The following is a 12,305-nucleotide window of genomic DNA, read 5'->3' on the forward strand; positions in this document are numbered from 1 at the left end:
AATCCATATGGAGAGAGAATAAAGAACACTTTAACAGATTACTTGTTGTGCATTTAAATATGTTTAAATATTAAAAACAACAATGAAATCATTAATGTCATATATTAATACATTTTGCATGAAATATATTCTGTGTAATTAGTAGTACAAAAATGCTGGAACTATAGGGAAGAAAAACCCAGCTACTACCCTACCATTCTTTGCACACAGGAAGATCAGAAGGAACTTAAATTTATTTGCTTATGAGTGAAACAGTTAATCGGTTACTGTATGATACTACAGTTCCTCATATTCAGTTTCTTAATTTTGGTTGGATTTTTATCTCCTAGTGACATACAGTCGCATATTTCTTGCCTGTCTAGAACTGCCTTTGCACCCATGTTGAACTACTGCCTTCAGTCAGGTTTGCTGGGGAAGCAAAATCACCTTTCCTATTTTGCCTCTTTCCTCCTTTCCCATGAGGATCATATTGCAGGATCAGGCACTGTCATCTTATAATACAAGCTCAGTGTTACTGCTGAAATGAAATGCTATTCTTAACTAACAGAACACAACTACTGAACATTACACAAAGAATACTAAATTCCAACATAACTATTTTCATTTATGAATGTTTAGTTTTATTGGTTTTCTCTAAATGTAGATTTTGGTTTTGTCAGATTTGTTAAGTTTGTTTTGCTGTTTGTTTAGCATATTTTCATACCTTACTCAAGTAAAATGTGTTACACACTTTTTGCCTTTGCCCCACTCTTGAAAACTTTCAGCCCATACAGAATTAGAGTTATGTCAGTACATGAAACTCTCTCAAATGTAAATAATTCTTTTCTTTGTTGTTTTTTTTTTTTTTTTTTTTTTTTTAGAATAAAAGGAACAGAGCAACATTTATCTAACAAGTTCTAGTTATATTCTCCCACTGGTTGTGTTTTATTTAAATTTTGTGAACTTCAAGGATTCTGAAGGGGGAGAAAAGCCTAAAATGGAAGAAAGATGTGAAGGATTTTGGAAAGGAAATTACAAAGTCAGTTACAGAATTTTTCTTTTTGGTTCATATGGTACAATGCAAACCAGTGAATTGTGAACATTTTTTTGAATAGGAGATAATTAGTTTCATCTTTCATACACTCAGTGAAATACATAAAATAATTAACTTAGTTGGTCTTAATTAATTAGTCTTAAATTCTTGAAAGGCTTTGCACTTTGTCAGAACTTCTATAAAGGTAAAACCTTTGCACAATCAGTGGGGCAGGTTTGTCCCTCATACTTCAGAAGGACTTGTTGCATGGAGGTGCGACCACCACTGTCATGAAACTGTTGAATATATTTAGGGAGGAGTAGGCTTTTGCACAACAGGAATTTCCCAAATGTTCTGCTTGATAATCTTGGACAGCTGATAATAGCTATCATATACTTTTGAAGGTCTTGTAACTCCACATACCATCAGAGACTGTGTTAATTCCTCTCTAGACAATAAGAAATATGCAGCTTTATTAAGACAGCTCTTTATGCACTTATAAGCAGGATTTCTACCAAGTATTCCTCTTGAAAATGTATGAAGAAGGAAGAAGCATCATAAAATGACGTGTGACTATAAAAGGAGGTAATAAAAAAGTTTTTAAAAGTTCATCCTTTTTTATTATCAGACAATTATGAGTGTGGAGGATTAGTCAGATATGCCCAGTTATACAATTTGCAAATGTTCTCTCGCAGAAACAGACATAGCATACACATTAATAAGATATACTGCATATATAGCTTCTAGTTTACATGCTTTGGTTACAAATAGAATGTCATGTCTTAGGGGACAGCATGAAGTTGCTAGCAATAAAATGCAGGAACAGAATGAATGAACCTTTATTGGCCTGTAATATCACTGTTTCAACACTTTTTTAAATCTGAATGTTGCTTGCTACTTTATTAGAAGCAACTCTGTTGCTTCAGTGCCAGCAAGTATCAGCTGAAATTAAGGACTGAGAAATCCCTATTGATTATAACATTACTGTGTTACAAAACCAATTTACATCTCAATTCTTAGAACACTGAAGAATCTCAGGTAGGTCCCTCATTACTGAGACTTAAAACGTGTAAAATGAGACCTGACATTTTAAACTACACGATGGATTTAAAGTTTGTTAGATTTGTCATTACAGTGATTGACAAGCATAACTGTCATGCAAAGCATACTTTAACATGGATAAAGTACATTTTAAACTTCACTGTTTCTGTCAAGAAAGAGAAGGAAATATGACAGTTGATCTCTGATGCAGTTTTAGTGTTGTAAATATATTTGTCTTTCTACATAACCTAGATTGATAAAATAGTGATAATAAATATGAAAGTAACTGAGTACGTTTTTCTAATCAATGTCATTGCATATTTCAGAACATTAATGTAGCTGAGTACACTCCTGGTAATAGAAACTGTACTTGTTATTCTCACATCTGTAGCTCATGTTGAAAAGTTTATTTGACCTTGGCTTTGCATTTTGGAGGAATATTTTTATACAAATCGCTACCATGGGAAACATGACAGGACTGGTACAATCTCTTTTTTATTTTTTGTTTCTGTTTCTACAACTTTTTATACTCAGGCATATTAGAAAACCCTCTACTAAAAGCAAAATAATAATTTAAGTACAGATTATTAAGATTGCAAAGTCAAGTACTCAAAATTAGGGAATACTACAATTAGATTTACTTTAAATTGGTGTCATCAATTGTATGCACTCTGATAAATTTACCTGCATACAGTAAGTGACTAACTTAGGTAAAGAACATAATGTAGGAATGACTACAGTGATTTTGACCAAAGATCCATCTATGCTAAACTTATTTATCTGACCATGATCATTCATGAATATCTAAGGAAGAGTGTAAGACTAGTGTCTTCCCAGCATATTCCTGCAGTTTTGAGAAGTTTTTCTTTTTGCTACCACTTCTTAAATCAAAACCAGTGTCTTTGTATTTGAAACATGAAAACTTTTGCCACCCAAAACATTCTGTGATGAGTAGCTTCATTAATTAACTACATAGTATAAAGTTACCTCCTTTTGTTTGCTTTTGTACCCGTTATTTTGAACATTGTTCTTATGTTTTCAATTTAATTTTTTAAATGTATTATGGAATGCAAAACCAAGAATGTGAAGTGAAATTCCTGACCCACAGAAAGAAAGGGAACAGTTGTAATATCTGTATTGGTTACCTAGTATGTAATGTTGGTGTTTCACCTAATTTAAGAAACTTGTGTTGTCCATTAACAACACAGGGAGGCTGCAGTTGTCTGACCTCACTGGTGGGAGTTGATGCACTGTAATGATATGAAAAAAATGCAGATAGAACTAATGTGAAAAAAAATTAAGAGAATGGTCACATTCTTTCTGTGACAATTTCAAAAAGATTACTTTAGTCTTGATGCTGCCATATGTGAAAAAGGCTCACTTAATGCCTGTATCAAAGGAATGAAAGATTGAGAGATTCCCCTAATCAAGAGTAGTCCAAGCTTAATTTGTTATTCTGTTTTAACCATGAAAACATGGCCTTTGTTTTTAATTTTTTTCCATGATCAAGAAAATCACTGAAGTGCATACTCATTTTTTAACATTAACTGGCTCACTTCACAACCATAACATTATAGCAGCACTTAGGGATTTTGCTGGATTAAGGCTTTAGCCACTAATGCAGTCCTAACTTTTTTTTGCTTTGATGTTTCCTAGACACATAATGAATTTCTAACCCCTAGGACCCTTCCGTTCTCCACTGAACTGTAAGCTTGGAGTTCAAGTCTATTAGAAGGTCTATTTGTTACTACTTCATCTGGCAGTATCATACCGGCATCATGTTGAATTTCTGGAATTGAACAACAAGCTTAAATAGCTACTGAAAAGGTCTGGTTTTTTGTGGTTTTTTTTGAAAGCTAAAGCTCCTCTAAAAATATCACTCTCTCCCTGTAATGAAGTTCTTTTATTTTAACTTTTCTTTCCTGGTGTAGAAAATATTACTGCAAAAGCTGCTTCTAACACAAACACTAGCTTTATTTTTATTGATTTCTTTTCAACAAATGGCCAGGCAGTCACTTTTGATAAAACACTTAGTAAGGGTAAATGGATCAGGAAATATGACCTACCCAGTGGACTTTGGACAGAATGATGAAGGTCACTCGGGGTTGCTCGTGAAATTATTAAATCCATAACAGTAGCATAGACTTTTATTTATAATGCATACACATACATAAAGCAACACAACAAAGTACTCTAAAGTATCACAGACATATCTTGCCATTGGACATAGAAAACTCTCCCTCATTTTCATAAAAATGTTGATGAGTCTTATGGCAATATTTGTCCCTATGAGGAATTTAACAGGTGAGTATTTTTCTTTAAACAAAAGCTTCATTTTTTATTTCATAATCTGGAAATGGATAATAAAGAAAATTCTTTTCTTTACAGACAGGTATTAATCTCAATTACACAGGCATATCACATTTAATACACAGTTTCCAAATTTACATTAAGTGAACTTAAGAATAAAGTTTTTCCATCAAAATTGGGGAAGACTGGCAGAGCTTTCCATGTAAGAGGTCATTGCAATTCACTGCATGAAGGGAGCAGCTGCAGACTGGAAACATGTGCGGCCCCTGGAGCGTTATGGTCCTTGTTCAGTAAGGACTAGAGTTTTCCATTTGCTTCCTTCAGTTCTCTTTATGAGGCTACTGATGGACAGCCAGGAAAAAACAATACTATGAGAAGGTAGTTGACACAAAAAGAAACACAGGACCTGTGCAGGATCTGTGATTTGCTTTTCAGGACTAGAGCTGAAATTCTGAAGAGGAATTTCTTAAAGGGATTAATATTTTTAACAGCTATAGAAGTTTCCCTTCAATTTATTAAACGCTAGAAAACCTGAAGCCCAAGAATCACTTGGCATTATAAAGCCAATAAATGAACATCATCAATTGCATCTTCAGAATAACATGCTTTCTTATTAATACGGACTAGTCTTAATTTCTCTAGAATTTAGAGGATTCAGGTTCAAGGAGTCATGTAATACAAAGTGTATATTTTAGTTACCTAACAGTCATAGTGGAATCTAAGTCTCCTTTAGTGGTATCAAAAGCTCCTTTAAGTATCTGTATTCCTTATATAAAGCCTGGAGACAGTTAGATCATTAGGTGTTTCAAACAGGATATATACAACATCAGCCACAGTAGCTGAGCAGTTTTTTAACCTTTACAAGGTGTTCGCCACAGAGTTATACAGGAAACTCTGTTTCCCTCCAAATCCTGGCAGTAGTCACAGAGTTGAAGAGAATTTTCTTTACTCAGTATTCAGAATCTCCCTTCAAAAGGCTGACTCAGCAGCTAGTAAAGGAAAAGACATTACACCATTTACTTTTTTTCTTTAATATTGTTAAAAGAACTTTTGCAGGAAAATAAAGAACAGGGTTCAATATACTCCTCAATCTGAAAGCATTCAGCCTGTCATCTTTCACTTGGCAGAATAATGTCCTAATTATTGGACACAGCTCTTTACCCTACATTTGTTAAGACTGACAATTTTACATGTTGAAATTCAGGACAGTCTCGGACAGATAAATTACTCTTACTCAGATGTATCAGACTTGCTCAGTACAGATCAAAACTTGGTAGATGATCAGTAGCCTTTGGTACAGGAGAAATTGTATTCACATGATTTATTGGTCTGTGCAGAACTACCATTTTTTGACATTCCAACACTGTGAGCATTTAGAATTGGTGCCAGTTACAGTAAGAATACAGGAAAAATATGCTTCATCTATTTTATCAAATGGGGCTGAGAATTTAAAAATGCAGTATGGGACATCTCATGTTACACAGGATGCCTGGCAATACCACCTACAGAAAACGGGAACACGTCAAAGAAAAAATATAGACTTATGGTCTACAGGACCATGACTTTCAGTGATGCACAACAACTTTTCAAGTGCAGCATGATACTATTCCTTGTTTAAATATGCACAGCATCTTCAGATCATCAGGAATGCCTTACCTTAAACACGTATAAACCCACTGCTCTCCCGTCTTTTCTGAACCTTGGTATCTATGTGCAACACAATTCAGCTTTAAATTAAGGTTTAGGAAAATGTCTAGCAGATTAGCAACACTGTTTTTAGGGATTACGTCTGCATTTTTAGTGTTCTACTCAGTAGGGATGAAATTAAATGCTGAAAACAGAAATGAAGCTGGAAGCAGGGACTAGGTTTCTCCCAGATAAGAGTCCTAATAACTTAGCAAAGCAATGCTCACCACCTGCTCACTCCCCTTCCAGCCCTATGTGTGCAGGACTGAATTCTGCATAACAGGACAGAAGAAAAAAATAAGATGAAGGCATAGTTTCAGAATGGAAGTGAAGAGTAATTTTTCACATCCATGCTGTATCCTACCTAAATGGCAATCTGCTAATTAGAGTCTTCTTTCTAGATTATTGAAAAAGGAGTTCTGAATTCTTCTCAGTCTAGGGAGAGTAGCATATCCAGATCTGGATGATGGTATCTTTCTACTCATCTTTCATATTGGAAATAAACTCTTTTTGAGATGCTTAGTCCTGGTGGTGTCCCTCAGAACTGGTCAGACATACATCTGCAATCTCAGGACAGGAAAGTATTCCCACACCATTCAGTTTCAGTTTCATATTCTAAGGGATGTGGGCAGGAGTTAAACAGCAAAATCACTTAAAGAAGAAAAATTCTGCATACGTTCACAATTTTGGACCACAGATGTGGTTGTGCAGATAAAATGCATAAGCTGAATAAAGTTTACTCTTTCTCTCTCTCTCTTTTTTTTTTTTAAACTTAGATGCCAAAAGTCTTCTTCAGTTGTGTTTCAGACTCTTATGTAGCCTTCTGGATCTGAACTTCACTTATTATGCCAGACTGGCTTCTGTAGCACTAGGAAATATCGCACTTGCTGTTTAACCAGTTTGTAGAAGTTTTCTGTATCATTCATATAAGGATAGATTATTTATTTTCTGAAATTTTATTTCATATTTTTGCATGTGTTTGTGTTTTGCATAGAAAACATCTTTTGGCAAATCACATACCACCAACAAAATAATGTCATTTTTTCTGAGAAAAGATGTTTTGTGCACAAAAAGACTGTAAAATATTCTTTTTCCAAAGCTGTTAAACTTTTCAGGGGTTGGCCAACACTTTTCTTTCTTCCAGCTTCATAAAAAGGAAGGGAGAGTCCCTGTACACTGAGGTGTTTGAGAACAAAGGCCAGCAACACATTACTGCTCTTACTTAATCAGACCTGACTCCTCCTTCTCAGGAAGCTACACCGGGGCAGCTGTGGAAGAAATGAAAGAAGTGTGATTACAGATAACTACAGATAGTTTTATTTAAGTCAATTTAACCAAGCGAACAAGCTGAATGACTGAAAAGATGATGTTAAAATGTGATCATATATCTTTGCTGTCACTCATATGTCTTTTCTGTCATTCAGAAGAAACCTATGTGGATTGTGCTTATGCTTAAATGGACCAATGATGGTACATAGAATCATAGAATCATAGAATCATTAAGCTTGGAAAAGACCTCTAAGATCATCGAGTCCAACCGTCAACCCAACACCACCATGCCCACTAAACCATGTCCCTAAGCGCCTCATCTACTAAGTCTTTAAATACTTCCAGGGACGGGGACTCAACCACTTCCCCGGGCAGCCTCTTCCAATGTTTAACCACTCTTTCAGTAAAGACATTTTTCCTCATGTCCAATCTAAACCTCCCCTGGTGCAACTTGAGGCCGTTTCCTCTTGTCCTATCGCATGTTCCTTGGGAGAAGAGACCGACACCCACCTCGCTACAACCTCCTCTCAGGTAGTTGTAGAGAGCAATGAGGTCTCCCCTCAGCCTCCTTTTCTCCAGGCTAAACAACCCCAGTTCCCTCAGCCGCTCCTCATCAGACTTGTTCTCCAGACCCTTCACCAGCTTCGTTGCCCTTCTCTGGACACGCTCCAGCACCTCAACGTCCTTCTTGTAGTGAGGGGCCCAAAACTGAACACAGTATTCGAGGTGCGGCCTCACCAGTGCCGAGTACAGGGGCACGATCACTTCCCTACTCCTGCTGGCCACACTATTTCTGATACAGGCCAGGATGCCATTGGCCTTCTTGGCCGCCTGGGCACGCTGCCGGCTCATGTTCAGCCGGCTGTCGACCAACACCCCCAGGTCCTTTTCCGCCAGGCAGCTTTCCAGCCACTCTTCCCCAAGCCTGTAGCGCTGCATGGGGTTGTTGTGGCCCAAGTGCAGGACCCGGCACTTGGCCTTCTTGAATCTCATACAGTTGGCCTGGGCCCATCGATCCAGCTTGTCCAGGTCCCTCTGCAGAGCCTTCCTACCCTCAAGCAGATCAACACTCCTGCCCAACTTGGTGTCGTCTGCAAACTTACTGAGGGTGCACTCGATCCCCTCATCCAGATCATTGATAAAGATCTTGAACAAGACCGGCCCCAACACTGAGCCCTGGGGAACACCACTCGTGACCGGCCGCCAACTGGATTGAACTCCATTCACCACAACTCTCTGGGCCCAGCCATCCAGCCAGTTTTTGACCCAGCGCAGAGTCCACCTGTCTAAGCCGTGAGCCGCCAGCTTCTCAAGGAGAATGCTGTAGGAGACAGTGTCAAAGGCCTTACTGAAGTCCAGGTAGACCACATCCACAGCCTTTCCCTCGTCCACTAGGCGGGTCACCTGGTCATAGAAGGAGATCAGGTTGGTCAAGCAGGACCTGCCTCTCATGAACGCGTGCTGGCTGGGCCTGATCCCCTGGTTGTCCCACACATGCCTTGTGAGCGCCCTCAAGATGAACCGCTCCATAATCTTCCCCGGCACCGAGGTCGGGCTGACAGGCCTGTAGTTCCCCGGATCCTCCTTCCGGCCCTTCTTGTAGATGGGCGTCACATTGGCAAGCCTCCAGTCATCCGGGACCTCCCCCGTTAACCAGGACTGCTGATAAATGATGGAGGGTGGCTTGGCGAGCTCCTCTGCCAGCTCCCTCAGCACTCTCAGGTAGATCCCATCTGGCTCCATAGACTTGTGAGCATCCAGGTGGTATAGCAGGTCGTTGACTGCTTCCTCTTGGATTACGGGGGGTTCATCCTGCTCACTGTCCCCGTCTTCCAGCTCAGGGGGCTGAATACCCTGAGGAGAACTGGTCTGCCTGCTAAAGACTGAGGCAAAGAAGGCATTGAGTACCTCAGCCTTTTCCTCATCCTCAGTGACAATGTTCCCCCCCCCATCCAATAAAGTATGGAGATTCTCCTTGGCTCTCTTCTTATCATTAATATATTTGTAAAAACACTTTTTGTTGTCTGTAACAACAGCGGCCAGATTGTGTTCTAGCTGGGTTTTTGCCTTTCTCATTTCTTCTCTGCACGACCTAACAAGATCCCTGTACTCTTCTTGAGTCGCCTGCCCCTTCTTCCACAAGTGGTAAACTCTCCTTTTTTTCCTGAGTCCCAGCAAGAGCTCCCTGTTCAGCCAGGCCGGTCGTCTTCCCCGCCCATTCTTCTTACGGCGTACAGGGACAGCCTGCTCCTGCGCCTTTAAGACTTCCTTCTTGAAGATCGTCCAGCCTTCCTGGACCCCTTTGCCCTTCAGGACTGTCTCCCAAGGGACTCTCTCAACCAGCGTCCTGAACAGGCCAAAGTCCACCCTCCAGAAGTCCATGGTTGCAGTTTTGCTGCCCCCCCTCCTTACTTCACTGAGAATCAAGAATTCTATCATTTCATGGTCACTGAGCCCAAGACGGCTTCCGACCACCACATCTCCCACCAGTCCTTCTCTGTTTGTAAACAGAGTGTAAACTATACTGTGATAGTCATGGTTATTCTAACAGATTATAATCATTATTGTCAAAACTGTGTTACTAGGAATGGTTGCTCACGTACCTTTGAATATATTAGCTTGAATCTTGTCCACCTGCAGGAATAAAACTGTAGCTATGCTATCTAAGTTTTCATTATTTGAAAGAACGCACAGTAAAAAAAAAAAAAAAGGTACTACTTTTTTTTTAAAAAGAAAGAAAAATTAATTTCAAAAATGAAATATTCCACGTTCATTATTTTTTTCTTTTCTGTAGAATGTAGTTTGAATAAAGAAGAAAATAACCATTACTTTTGTCAAGAATTCATTTAGTCTAATAGAAAGATTCTTAAAATTTCACGGGGATTGCACCCAAAATAGGCATATTTACTTACTAGTTCCTTACTTAATTCAGTTCCGTAGCACAAAGAAAAGAAAGCTTCATTTACCAATTCACTTTCAGTTTAACACATTCAGTGATCATCCATAAGAAAATGTGCTTTCTCAAAAAAACCCCACAACCAAAAACCCAAAAATGCATGTAGTATCTAGATAATACCAAGCCCGTAGCTTCTATTTATACTATTTACAAGGAGTAATAGGATTATACTGCAATAAGCATGTACATTCAATATCTAAAAAAAATTCAATGTTCTTTGCCATGGATATACTTTCACCTGTTTGTGAGTGGGATTATTAGGACTGTTTGACTAGTTTACTTTAATGGAGTTATGCCTGATTTCGACTGAAATAATTGCTAGAAGAATAAGATTCACGGTGAAAAAATGTTAGGAGCAATTCCAAAGTTGTTCTTTTTTTCTTTTTTTTTTAACATCTTTATGTTTTTTATGTTTTATGTGAGAGGAAAAAAAAACAACCCTCCAAGATTTTTTTTTGTTTCATATATATTATCTTTTTAGTACCAGCTAGAATAGCTGGGATCTGTTATGACAAGAAAAAACAGTATTTTAATTTACTGATGTTGGTCAACATTTTTTAATCCTTGAAAACTCTACAACTCTGGGAGAGAGATATTCTTTTTTAAAAGTCACTCAGGATATGATTACTTAACTCAGTCTTTAATAATGGATGATTTATCAAGAAGATAGGTAAAACTGATACAATACACATTATCTCTTTGTGTTCTAAGGTACATTGTGATACGTGAATGTTCACATTTTTCACAATAGACATTATCAGATTAAGCCTCTTGATACAGGCTCAAGCAAAGTCCATATGTTGTCTAGTTTTAAAATCTTAATTACTTTAAGATTTAAGGTTCAAATAGGCTTTAGTTTAATCCAAACTGGCTTATGATAATACATCTGCATTTCAAACTGTGAGATACCTGCTTACCTTAAAACTACAAATCAAGCTAATTTTCATTGCTCACAGCTATTTGCTGGTGTCCAAACTGAGAGCAAAACAATTTTAGAGAAAGAGCATAATTTCAAGCAGTTGTTTAATGTGAAGGCTAAGATTTCAGTGAAGGCTAAGATTTTTTGAACAAACTAGTTAACATTGGCTACCTGACATAAAACTTTAAAGGCATTTTACACACTCAAAAATCCAGGACATGGAATAAAAAGGAAGGCAACAAAAATAAATGCTTAGAATGGAAGTATTATTTATGTATTTTCAAGACAATAACTTTTCAACATACATTTTCTTTCCGTTAAAATATCCTTGAAATCAGTTACTGTTTTTTCATGCACCAGCAATACTAATATCAAGACTGTGTTAAATTAATAGCTTCTTACAAATATTGAAGCATTATATATAGCACACATATGAAGCACATAATTCTTCATATGTGTTGCTCAATAGTGAAAACGTGATTATCTTGTCTTGTTTGCCAACAATGTCATGTTTCCATGTGACTGCATGAAAGTTTCATTCTATACAGGACCTATTTGAAGAAACACTGGCTACATGGGCAAGTTCTGCAGCTCAGTAAGAGCAGAACCATAAAGCAAAGTGAGTGGGTGAAGAGAAACAGGAGAGTCTTCAAAAGCTCACCCATCATCTGATCTAAATTACTGATGTAAATCCACCCAGATCTGTGCCCGAGAAGCAAGATCTGCCCAGTAGCATTTGAAAGTGTAGGCACCCAAATAAATTACCTAGTTTATGAGGTGATATTGAGGAAAAGTTATTATTTTTTCACAGTAATTCCCAACAGCCCTGATTCCTTATGTGAAGGTAATATTTTCTTTTCCCCAATGTGAAGTGATGCAAATGGGAAAAGCAATACTAAGTTTACTTAGTTTGCCATGAAAGTTGTGCTGACCATAACCACTAAAATATAAGACCTGACTGTTGCGATAGTTCTGTGAAAACTTAAGCTCACAGTTCAGAAGTGATCAAAAGATCAAAAGGAATGCAAAGAATTATTAGGGAAGGAAAAGAAATCAGATAACATCAATTTGGCACTAGATAAATCCATGATGTGCCCACATCTGAAAGGGGC

Source organism: Aptenodytes patagonicus, chromosome 1 (genome assembly GCF_965638725.1).
Source record: "Aptenodytes patagonicus chromosome 1, bAptPat1.pri.cur, whole genome shotgun sequence".
Lineage (NCBI taxonomy): Eukaryota > Metazoa > Chordata > Aves > Sphenisciformes > Spheniscidae > Aptenodytes > Aptenodytes patagonicus.